At 46.1% G+C, this 9,386-nt stretch overlaps 1 protein-coding gene across 1 annotated transcript in view; it reads left to right on the top strand.

Annotated features, from left to right (window-relative positions):
* Nucleotides 1–1,264: 1,264 nt before the first annotated feature.
* Nucleotides 1,265–9,386, top strand: part of LOC132388930 (NACHT, LRR and PYD domains-containing protein 3-like) — a 60,453-nt gene continuing 52,331 nt past the window's right edge. Inside the window, exon 1 of the mRNA XM_059961337.1 lies at nucleotides 1,265–1,786. The gene's annotated coding sequence lies outside the window, so the exon portion shown is untranslated. The remainder of the gene's footprint in view (nucleotides 1,787–9,386) is intronic.

Below are 9,386 nucleotides of genomic sequence, written 5' to 3'. Positions count from 1 at the left end.
CTGTCAGACCCGTCCTGAGCCGGTGAGAGTTAGTGTGACCCGGACTGCGCAGTCCCGCTCTACCCCGGCTCACCCGGCCCTGTCCATCTGTAATGAGTGACCACTCTCGCCTCCTCCCGCTGTCAGACCCGTCCTGAGCCGGTGAGAGTTAGTGTGACCCGGACTGCGCCAGTCCCGCTCTAACCCGGCTCACCCGGCCCTGTCCATCTGTAATGAGCGACCACTCCCGCCTCCTCCCGCTGTCAGACCCGTCCTGAGCCGGTGAGAGTTAGTGTGACCCGGACTGCGGCAGTCCCGCCCTACCCCGGCTCACCCGGCCCTGTCCATCTGTAATGAGTGACCACTCCCGCCTCCTCCCGCTGTCAGACCCGTCCTGAGCCGGTGAGAGTTAGTGTGACCCGGACTGCGGCAGTCCCGCTCTACCCCGGCTCACCCGGCCCTGTCCATCTGTAATGAGCGGCGGACACATCACAGACCAGCGGCCCCAGGAGCAGCAGCTCAGACTGAACTCTCCGTACAGAGTGAGCACACTCGGGCAGGAACATTGTTGGTCACCAGGGAAGTCGGACTGTGATTTCCCGGGACCACACTGAACGCCGGCCGGTTAAACATCAGAGGTAAGTGTTGTCTATGATTCTGCACAACTATTCAGCGTTTACAGCGAGACTCGGCTTTGGTCGAGATCGGGAGTGAATTTAGTGGTTGAAGGGACTCCTGACATGTTCATGTTAACGAGTCAATTACTGTCCAAATGGATTAAGATAAACAATCTCTTTGCCGTCAACCAGAAATACTCTGCTGGGTGATTTTTACTGAGTGTGAGCAGAAATCATTTTTCACCCCGGTAGTGACATGTGAAATATCCCACGGGGCAGTGACCCATCACCGATCTCTCTCAAACAAGAGAAATCAGCAGATGCTGGAAATCCGAGCAACACACACAAAATGCTGGAGGAACTCTACAGGCCAGGCAGCGTCTATGGAGAAAAGAACAGTCGACCTTCGAGACCCCAGCTAATGTACTTTACATCACGTCATTGGTTCTATCACTCTTCCCTGTACCACAAAGAGTTAAACTTTCCTCACGCTTGAATGACAGTGTTTTCACCAGAACACTGGAATTTAGGAGGATGAGAGGGGATCGGATTGAAACATATAAGGTTATTAGGGGATTGGACACGCTGGAGGCAGGACACATGTTCCCGAGGCCACAAGAGGCCACAGTTTAAGAATAAGGGGTAGGGTATTTAGAGCAGGGTTGAGGAAAAACTTTTTCACCCAGAGAGTTATGGATCTACGGAATGCTCTGCCTCAGAAGCCAATAGAGGCCAATTCTCTGGGTGCTTTCAAGAAAGAGTTAGATAGAGCTCTTAAAGACAGCGGAGTCGAGGGATATGGGGAGAGGGCAGGAACGGGTTACTGATTGCAGGTGGTCAGCCATGATCACATTGAATGGCAGTGCTGGCTCGAAGGGCCGAACGGCCTACTCCTGCACCTATTTTCTATTGTCCATTGTCTATAAAACTGCTCCCTCTGGCACCGACAAACATTCCACTCCCAAAATCACTGAGATCACATTTCATCTCCATGGAGATGTCTGTTGGAGACAGAACGTACCTTGTACAAAAGAACAGGATAGGGAGAGAACCGCTGATAAGGCTGTGTGTTTAGTTAATGATTATCATCAGGAGCTGACTGAACATTAACCAGGTTGTGTTCATTACTTACACAGTAACACAGCCTCACTGGGACAGGGTGGTAACCGAACCTGGAGCCGCTGTACAAGGTAAGAAGCTCTATATATTGAAATATAAACATCACAAAGACTGTTAGCCACTTTTATGAACACGAATGGGGTTGATAACGTATTGTGTTGATCGATATTAGAACTGTACCGAATTGCTTTTAAATGAATTAATAATTCCTTTCGTCTAATTGAATGCACCGACTTCCTGTGCATGTCCCGCGGGAAACCGGTGTAGTTGGCGGTGTTATCGGAAACGCCGCACTTTCAACCGAGCTCCGAATCATCAGCAAAGGCTCGGGAGGTGCGAGCTTCCCGCATCTCGGAACTGACCCCGGGCTACTGCTTGAAACAGCAGGAAGCCGATCCGTCCACACTCGGGGATTTACCGATCCCCGACAGAGGGAACTGAGGATTCGCTTTGCTTATTCCATCGCAGGCGGGATCGACACTATCTGTCTACCATTTACGATATTTCGGTAGGTAGCTGCAGGGAGAGGGCGAAATTATGAGAACTACCCACTCTGCAGTTTATAGCAGGTGGTGGGGGCTGGGAGGGGTGTAAAGATGTGATGGTCCATTATATAGTCGGTTGATGAGACCTGTTGTGGATCACCACCTGCAGTGTTGTTTCCCTTCTTTCAGAAGTGTGTCGGTAGGTGGGAGATCAAAAGAAGGCTTGACAGAGAGACATACACAAAATGGTGGTGGAACGCAGCAGGCCAGGCAGCATCTATAGTGAGAAGCACTGTCGACGTTTCGGGCCAAGACCTTTCGTCAGGACTAACTGAAAGGAAAGATAGTAAGAGATTTCAAAGTAGGAGGGGGAGGGGACAACGCGAAATGATAGGAGAAGACCAGAGGGCGTGGGGTGAAGCTGAGAGCCGGAAAGGTGCTTAGCTAAAGGGATACAGAGCTAGAGAAGGAAAAGGATCATGGGACGGGAGGCCAAAGGAGAAAGAAAGGGGAGCACCAGAGGGAGATGGAGAACAGGCAGAGTAATGGTCAGAGAGAGAGAGAGAGAGAGAGAGAGAGAGAGAGAGAGAAAAGGGAGGGGAAATTAAAAAAAATATATCAGACTGGCACCGCCAGTTGGCAATTGAGATGTTCTCTCTCTTTCTCTCTCTCTCTCTCTCTCTCTCTCTCTCTCTCTCTCTCTCTCTCTCTCTCTCTCTCTCTCTCTCTCTCTCTCTCTCTCTCTCTCTCTCTCTCTCTCTCTCTCTCTCTCTCTCTCTCTCTCTCTCTCTCTCTCTCTCTCTCTCTCTGTGTCTCTCTCTGTCTCTCTCTGGGTCTGGTGTCTCATTGGAATGGCCTCCGTAATATTCAGCAGAAGCAGATTATTACAATTAATACTGTAATCTGTGCACTGTAATGGTCTTTGAAGGACAAGTGAGTGAGATGCTACAGGTGAGAAGCAGGATTAAGGTGCTGAGATCACAGACCAGATCGGTCACAGTAAATTCAGCATGTGAATTTGATTAAATCTCCCATCAACATCCTTTGGCTGACAAAACACATCTAGCAAATTTAATGCTAAAGGGATTCATCATCATTCAGTAAAGGGAAACAGCTCAGCTATTTGTAAAGTATGAGTAACAGCGAGGAAACACAGTGACAGGAGGAAAGTAACAGACACATTAATCATAAATTTATCTGATCGATCGTTACTTATTCCTAATAAGTGAACACTAATTTCAAGGTGAAATATATTCTTATCTTGCTGTACTCGTGAGGGTGTGGTTATCTCCAGTTTGTAATCTCGACACAGTTGCTGCCTTGCACGTTATTGTAATGGCCCCATTGTGGACAAATATTGAAGTTTGCTTTATCAAAGGGCTGACTCTGAGATCAGTGGAGCTCCAGACATTTGGGGCACAGTTAAATCTGGCGAAAGGGACTGTTCGGTGTTCAAAATCATAACTTTTCACCAGAGTTGACCGTGCCCGTCCTGCAGCTGTGCTTTTCCTATAAGCTCACGGGGATCTTTGTCCTCACCTATCGCTGTGGTTTATAGTCTGAAAAATAATTGCTCCCCAAATATACAACAAATTAATGCCAAGAGAAAATCTGCAGATGCTGGAAATTCAAGCAACAAACACAAAATGCTGGAGTAACTCAGTAGGCCAAACTGTACAGAAAAGAGTACAGACGATGCTTCAGCAAGACCGGACAAAAAAAGAGATGATAGGTCAGAGCTAGAAGGAGGGGGAGGGGAGTGAGGAAGAGGCAGAAAATGATAGGTGAAACTGGAAGGCTGAGGGATGAAGTGCTGGGAAATTGATTGGTGAGAGATGCAGGGCTGGAGAAGTGGGAATCTGATAGGAGAGGACGGAAGGCCATAGAAAAGGAACAGTGGGGAGAAGCACCCAATGGAGGCGATGGACAGGCAAGGAGATAAAGCCAGAGAAGGAAAGGGGGATGGGGAATGGTGAGGGGAGGGGTGCTATTACCTGAAGTTTGAGAAATCGATATTCATGCTATCAGTTTAGAGGCTACCCAGACGGAATATAAGGTGTTTCTTCTCCAGTCTGAGTGTTTCCTCATCATGGCAACTGAGGAGGCCATATATTGACATGTCAGAATGTGCATGGGAAGTAGAATTAAAATGGCCGGCCACTGGGAGATACCGTTTTTTTCTGGCGGATGGAGTGTAGGTGTTCTAGAAAGCAGTGCTGCCAAAAGGTCTCGGCCCAAAATGTCGACTGTTCTCCATAGATGCTGCCTGGCCCGCTGAGTTCCTCCAGCATTCTGAGCGTGTTGCAATGAATTAGTGTGTTGACACCAACTGAACGGAGCCGGGATGCGGGTCGCGGTTGCTCCCTGGCGCAGATCGAGTTGTGGACAGATACTGGATGTAATCTGTGTCACCGTGCACTGAGGCACAATAGGAAGCCTGGACCGAACAGCACAATATAATTATTTGCTTGAATCAGCTTTAGTGTCATATAATGCGCTGTGGATCAGGGTGTGGAATTACATGCTGAATGATGTGAAGCCCAGGTTTATATGTGTGTTATCATCTGAATCTTGCTCACGGTGTGTTCACTTTCTGTTTGCACCCACTAAGTTCAGGGACTCGGATTCGCTGGAACAGAAAGAGAAGCTCAGCACCAAGTACACACAGAGACCGTACTGGGTGGGGAACGTTGTGGTGTTTCAATACGTCCCTCGTCAGGAGAGGATTTCCAGTGTTTATCCTGTTCAATATCGTCTTTAAAACTGTGGTGCATTAGGGACATGGAAGCATTTTTTTTCTGTGTGTGTGTTTTTAAGGAAAACAGACATGCATCTGGCAGCGATACTTAAAATAAAGTTTCGTGTACTAAGTTTCAGTGGGTGTTGATACAAATATCAAAGTCTGCATTCCGTGGGCAGTTTAGTATGTACCTCCTGTATTTAATAAAGTAGCTGCTGAGTGTATGTTTGTGGTCTTGGACATGGCATCAAAGTTTACGGGGAGAAGGCCAGGAACTGGGATTCAGACACAGATTGAACAGAAAGGATCAGCTATAATTGAAAGGTGGAGCAGACTTGATTGGCCAGATGTCCCAATTATGATCCTATGTCTTAAGCTCTTATGGTCTTCTGCTGCTGTAACCCGTTCGCTGCCAAGTTCAAAATGTTCAGTGATGTAGTAATCTCTGAATTGCCTGCTGTGCCACGTGCCAGAGAGGACAAGATTAAAATGATTTGGCAGTGGCTGGGGAACTGGTGCAGGAGGCAGAGGTTCAGATATATGGACAATTGGGATCTCGTCTGGGCAAGTTATGACCTGTACAAAAGGGAAGAGTTACACCAGAATCCCAGGGGAACCAATATCCTTGTGGACAGGTTTTCCAGAACCTGGGTAGTTGGTTCACAAACAGAGGCAATGTACAGTGATACTGCTAGAAAGGCGAGGCTGATGATAGGGCAAAACTACAGTCAATGGGATGAGCTGCAACGTACAACGCAGACAAAATGGGCAAGGGAGAGTACAAGACTGACGGTGTTACAGTTGAAGGCGAGCAGTATACGGAATAATAGATGAATGCAGCAAAGTTACAGATTGGCATGTATTATACTGTGGGTGTCACTGAATCGTGGTTGAAAGAATATTACAGCTAGGAGTTTAACATCCAACGAGACACACTGTATCGAAAGGACAGAGAGGTCGGCAGAAAGGGTGGCGTGACTCTTGATGAAAATGAAATCAAATGAAATCAAATCAAATCATATAGGGTAGGAAGGTTTTGAATCATTGTGGGTAGAGCTAGGAAACTGCAAGGGGACAAAGACCCAGATGGGGATTATATACAGACTCCCACACAGTAGTAATGACATTCTCTAAAAATTCCAACGGTAGATAGAAAATGTGTGTCAGAGTGGCAATGTTACGATAGTCCTGAGATATTTCAACATGGTAAATTTGGGTCGTTATGGTCTTTTATTACCCCACTTATCATGATAGCATTTCTAGAGTTTCCACCAGTTCAATACCATCTACAAGATTGCTTGTATTTAAGGATGCGTGTTTTTTTTTTTAAATTCTGTGTAATTTTGTGAGCAAAGACGGTGTACATCTGGCAGTGATATTTAAAATAATAATATCCTGTAGTAAATCTCACTGGCAGTTTTTGAAATTATGGACGTCTACACTTAGCGGACAATTCTTATCTACTTCCTGTACCTAATAATGTGACCTCTGAGTGTACGTTCGGAGTTTACCGCGGCTGTACCCCGTCCAAATCTGATGTTCGGCGTTCAGTGACGCTCTTCCGCACCCCGGCTTTTGGAGCGCATGGCTATTTAAGTTACTGTCAGCTTCCTGTCGGATTTAATCAGTCTGGTCAATCTCCCTGATCTCTCCCATTAACAAGGCATTTCACCCTCAGAACTGCTGCTCACTGGATTTTCTTTCATTTTGTTTTCACACCATTCGCTGTAAACCGAGCGACTTGTGCGTGAAAATCCAAGGAGATGATCAGTTTCCGTAATGCTCATGCTACCCTGTCTGGCACCAGCGATCATTCCACAGTCAAGGTCACTTAGACCACATTTATTCCAGATTCGGATGTTTTGCCTGAACAACAAATGAACCCCTTGACCATATCTGCATATTTTATCCTTTGAGTTGTTGCCACGCGATTAACAGATTCCCTTTGATGAGCGGCTGTACAGTTGTACCTAATAACACGGCCATTTAGTGCATTTACCATTTATACGGGCAGTCACCTATCTCAAAAGTGAATATTGGTGAGATTTAGTGCTGATTTTTCTGTTTCCAACAACAGGTTGCCGCTGACAAGTCAGTTTGGGTAGGAGGGGGTGGGGTGGGAGGGAGGGAGAGGGAGAGGGAGAGGGAGAGAGAGGGAGGGAGAGAGGGGGAGAGAGGGGGAGAGAGAGAGAGAGAGATCCCTCTGAGCTGCGCCGGTGTGCGGCAGCACTGTAATTAAAATGCTCTCGTCACTGAGCCTCTGTTGCAGTGAAGATGGATTAAAATGCAGCTGGAAAAAATTCATGAAATCTGAGTTTTACTTTGTTGCACTACGATTTATCATATCCTTCCATTAATGGATAAATACAAAAGTATATATTTTCTGTCAGTCCATTCTAAATGTTGATAGATGTGCATTGCAAAAACATGTCGCGCTTTTTCAGGCCGTGTGAAAATATCCGGCTCAGAGCAATGGTTGATTCACGCAGCGGCAAAAATAGCAATTAGTGGGAACATTGGAGACCGGGCCATGTTAGATTTTATGCATATTAATCACGATTGAATATGATATATGACTGTGCTTCATTATAATACTTTATTTGATATTTTATATCATTAGCTACCTTGCCTTTATATTTCACCTTATATCTGCTTATTCTTTTTTTAATTTCCTTCTTTTGATTATTAAAAACTCCCCGATTCTCCAGCTTGAACTATTTTCTATCTAGGATGACATCTTAAATCAGGATGTAAATAGACCAACAAAGCAGGAGCTGTACTGAAACTGATGCTGGGTAATTATGCTAACTAGATACCCAACCATTTGGTGGGTGAATGGTTAGGGCAGAACTCCTTAAGTTTAAGTCAGCTATAGAGAATTAAAGTGTAGACTTTGCGGGAGAGTAAAGAATTGGATGAGGGTAAATTACAAATGAACTAAGCACGAACTATAGAGAGTTAATGGGAGACATCTGTTTCTGACAAGTCCACATCTGACATGTGGAGGGTGTTTATCCATCTGCATGGAGTATATGATGGGTGTATTCCTGTATGAAGAGATGAAGAGATTGGCAGCGTCAGAGAACCTTAAATGTGATGAATTTAGTCAATCAAGAAAAGGAAAAGTATGCAAAGCTCAGGAAGGTCGAATCAAACAGAGCCCCTGGGGATGCGTGTGAGGACCTTAATGAGTAAATTATATCAGTATTTACCAAGGATAAAGACACGGAGGATAGGGAGATCAGGCAGGAGAGTACCAGTATGCTCGGGCATTTTGAAACAAAGAAGGAGACAGTGTTTGGTTTCTTAAAGTGCATTAAGGCATATAAGACTCTAAGGCCTGACGGGATATACCCCAAGTTACACGGAAAGGCCAGTGGAGAGATTGCTGTGGCATTGATCAATATCCTTGTGTCCTGCCTAGCCACCAGCAGGCTCCTAGAGAACTGGCGAGTACCTTATGTTGATCCATCATTCAAGACGTGATCCAGGGAATAATCATGATGAGCATTAAACTGCCGAGATACAGTCGGCTATGAACCAAGTGCTGATAAATGGGACCAGTGTAGACAGTGAGTGGATGGTCAGGACAGGTATGGTCGGCCAAAGGCCTGTTTCCGTGCTGTGTGATCCACCACTCCGGACATGCTAAGTTAACGATGGTGGCACCGCAAGGCATTGATTTCAAAGCTCCACACCCCCCTCCAACCTGAAATGAGCCAGACTGCACCCCTTTCTCACCACTGTGAGTATCTGTTTCAGTCAAGGTAGCAAAGAGATTGGACACGTCAGCTAAACAACTGGCAACCGATGAAGTTTCTGTGTCTTCTTCCATTAATGTTGCTGCCTTCCAGCAAAGTTAACCCTCGCACTGTGTCAGAATCAGTGATTAAATCCAGCCCAGAAAACACTGTGCTTTCATCCCTGCACATTGTAACTTGAACCAGCTCACTGAGGGTCTGATGGAGACACAACCCCTGCCCTCTGGACATGAGATCACATCTCCCCTGCGTCTGACATTTCAAATACCCTCAGAATGGTTTTCTGATTCAGTCTGAAGGTTATGGTACATTCAACTCGTTCTCAGATCTGACAAACCATGTCTTCCCACTGCCTCTTCCACCTCTTTCCTCCACCTCCAGGGAAGCTGCATTTCCGTAAGACCAGAAGGCCTCCTTCCAATCAGGCACCGATTTATTAATGCTGGAATCTTTCCTGTAACACCACGGGCTCGTAGCTTGCTAAGCAGTCTCGAGTGTGGCTCCTTGTCACAGACCTTTCAAAAATCCAAGTACCCAACATCAACGTATTCACCTCTCTCTAACCTCTGTTATTTCCTCAATATCCGAATATCCTGCTACTAATTCAATATGCCAGCAACAACATCCGACAAATAAGAGACCCCGTGATTTTAATGTTTCGAGTTCTTCCATCACTCACTGATGA

The sequence above is a fragment of the Hypanus sabinus genome, unplaced genomic scaffold (assembly GCF_030144855.1).
Source record: "Hypanus sabinus isolate sHypSab1 unplaced genomic scaffold, sHypSab1.hap1 scaffold_436, whole genome shotgun sequence".
Classification (NCBI taxonomy): domain Eukaryota; kingdom Metazoa; phylum Chordata; class Chondrichthyes; order Myliobatiformes; family Dasyatidae; genus Hypanus; species Hypanus sabinus.
Note: the sequence above shows the minus strand (reverse complement) of the source record. Positions and strands in the feature narration are given on the sequence as shown.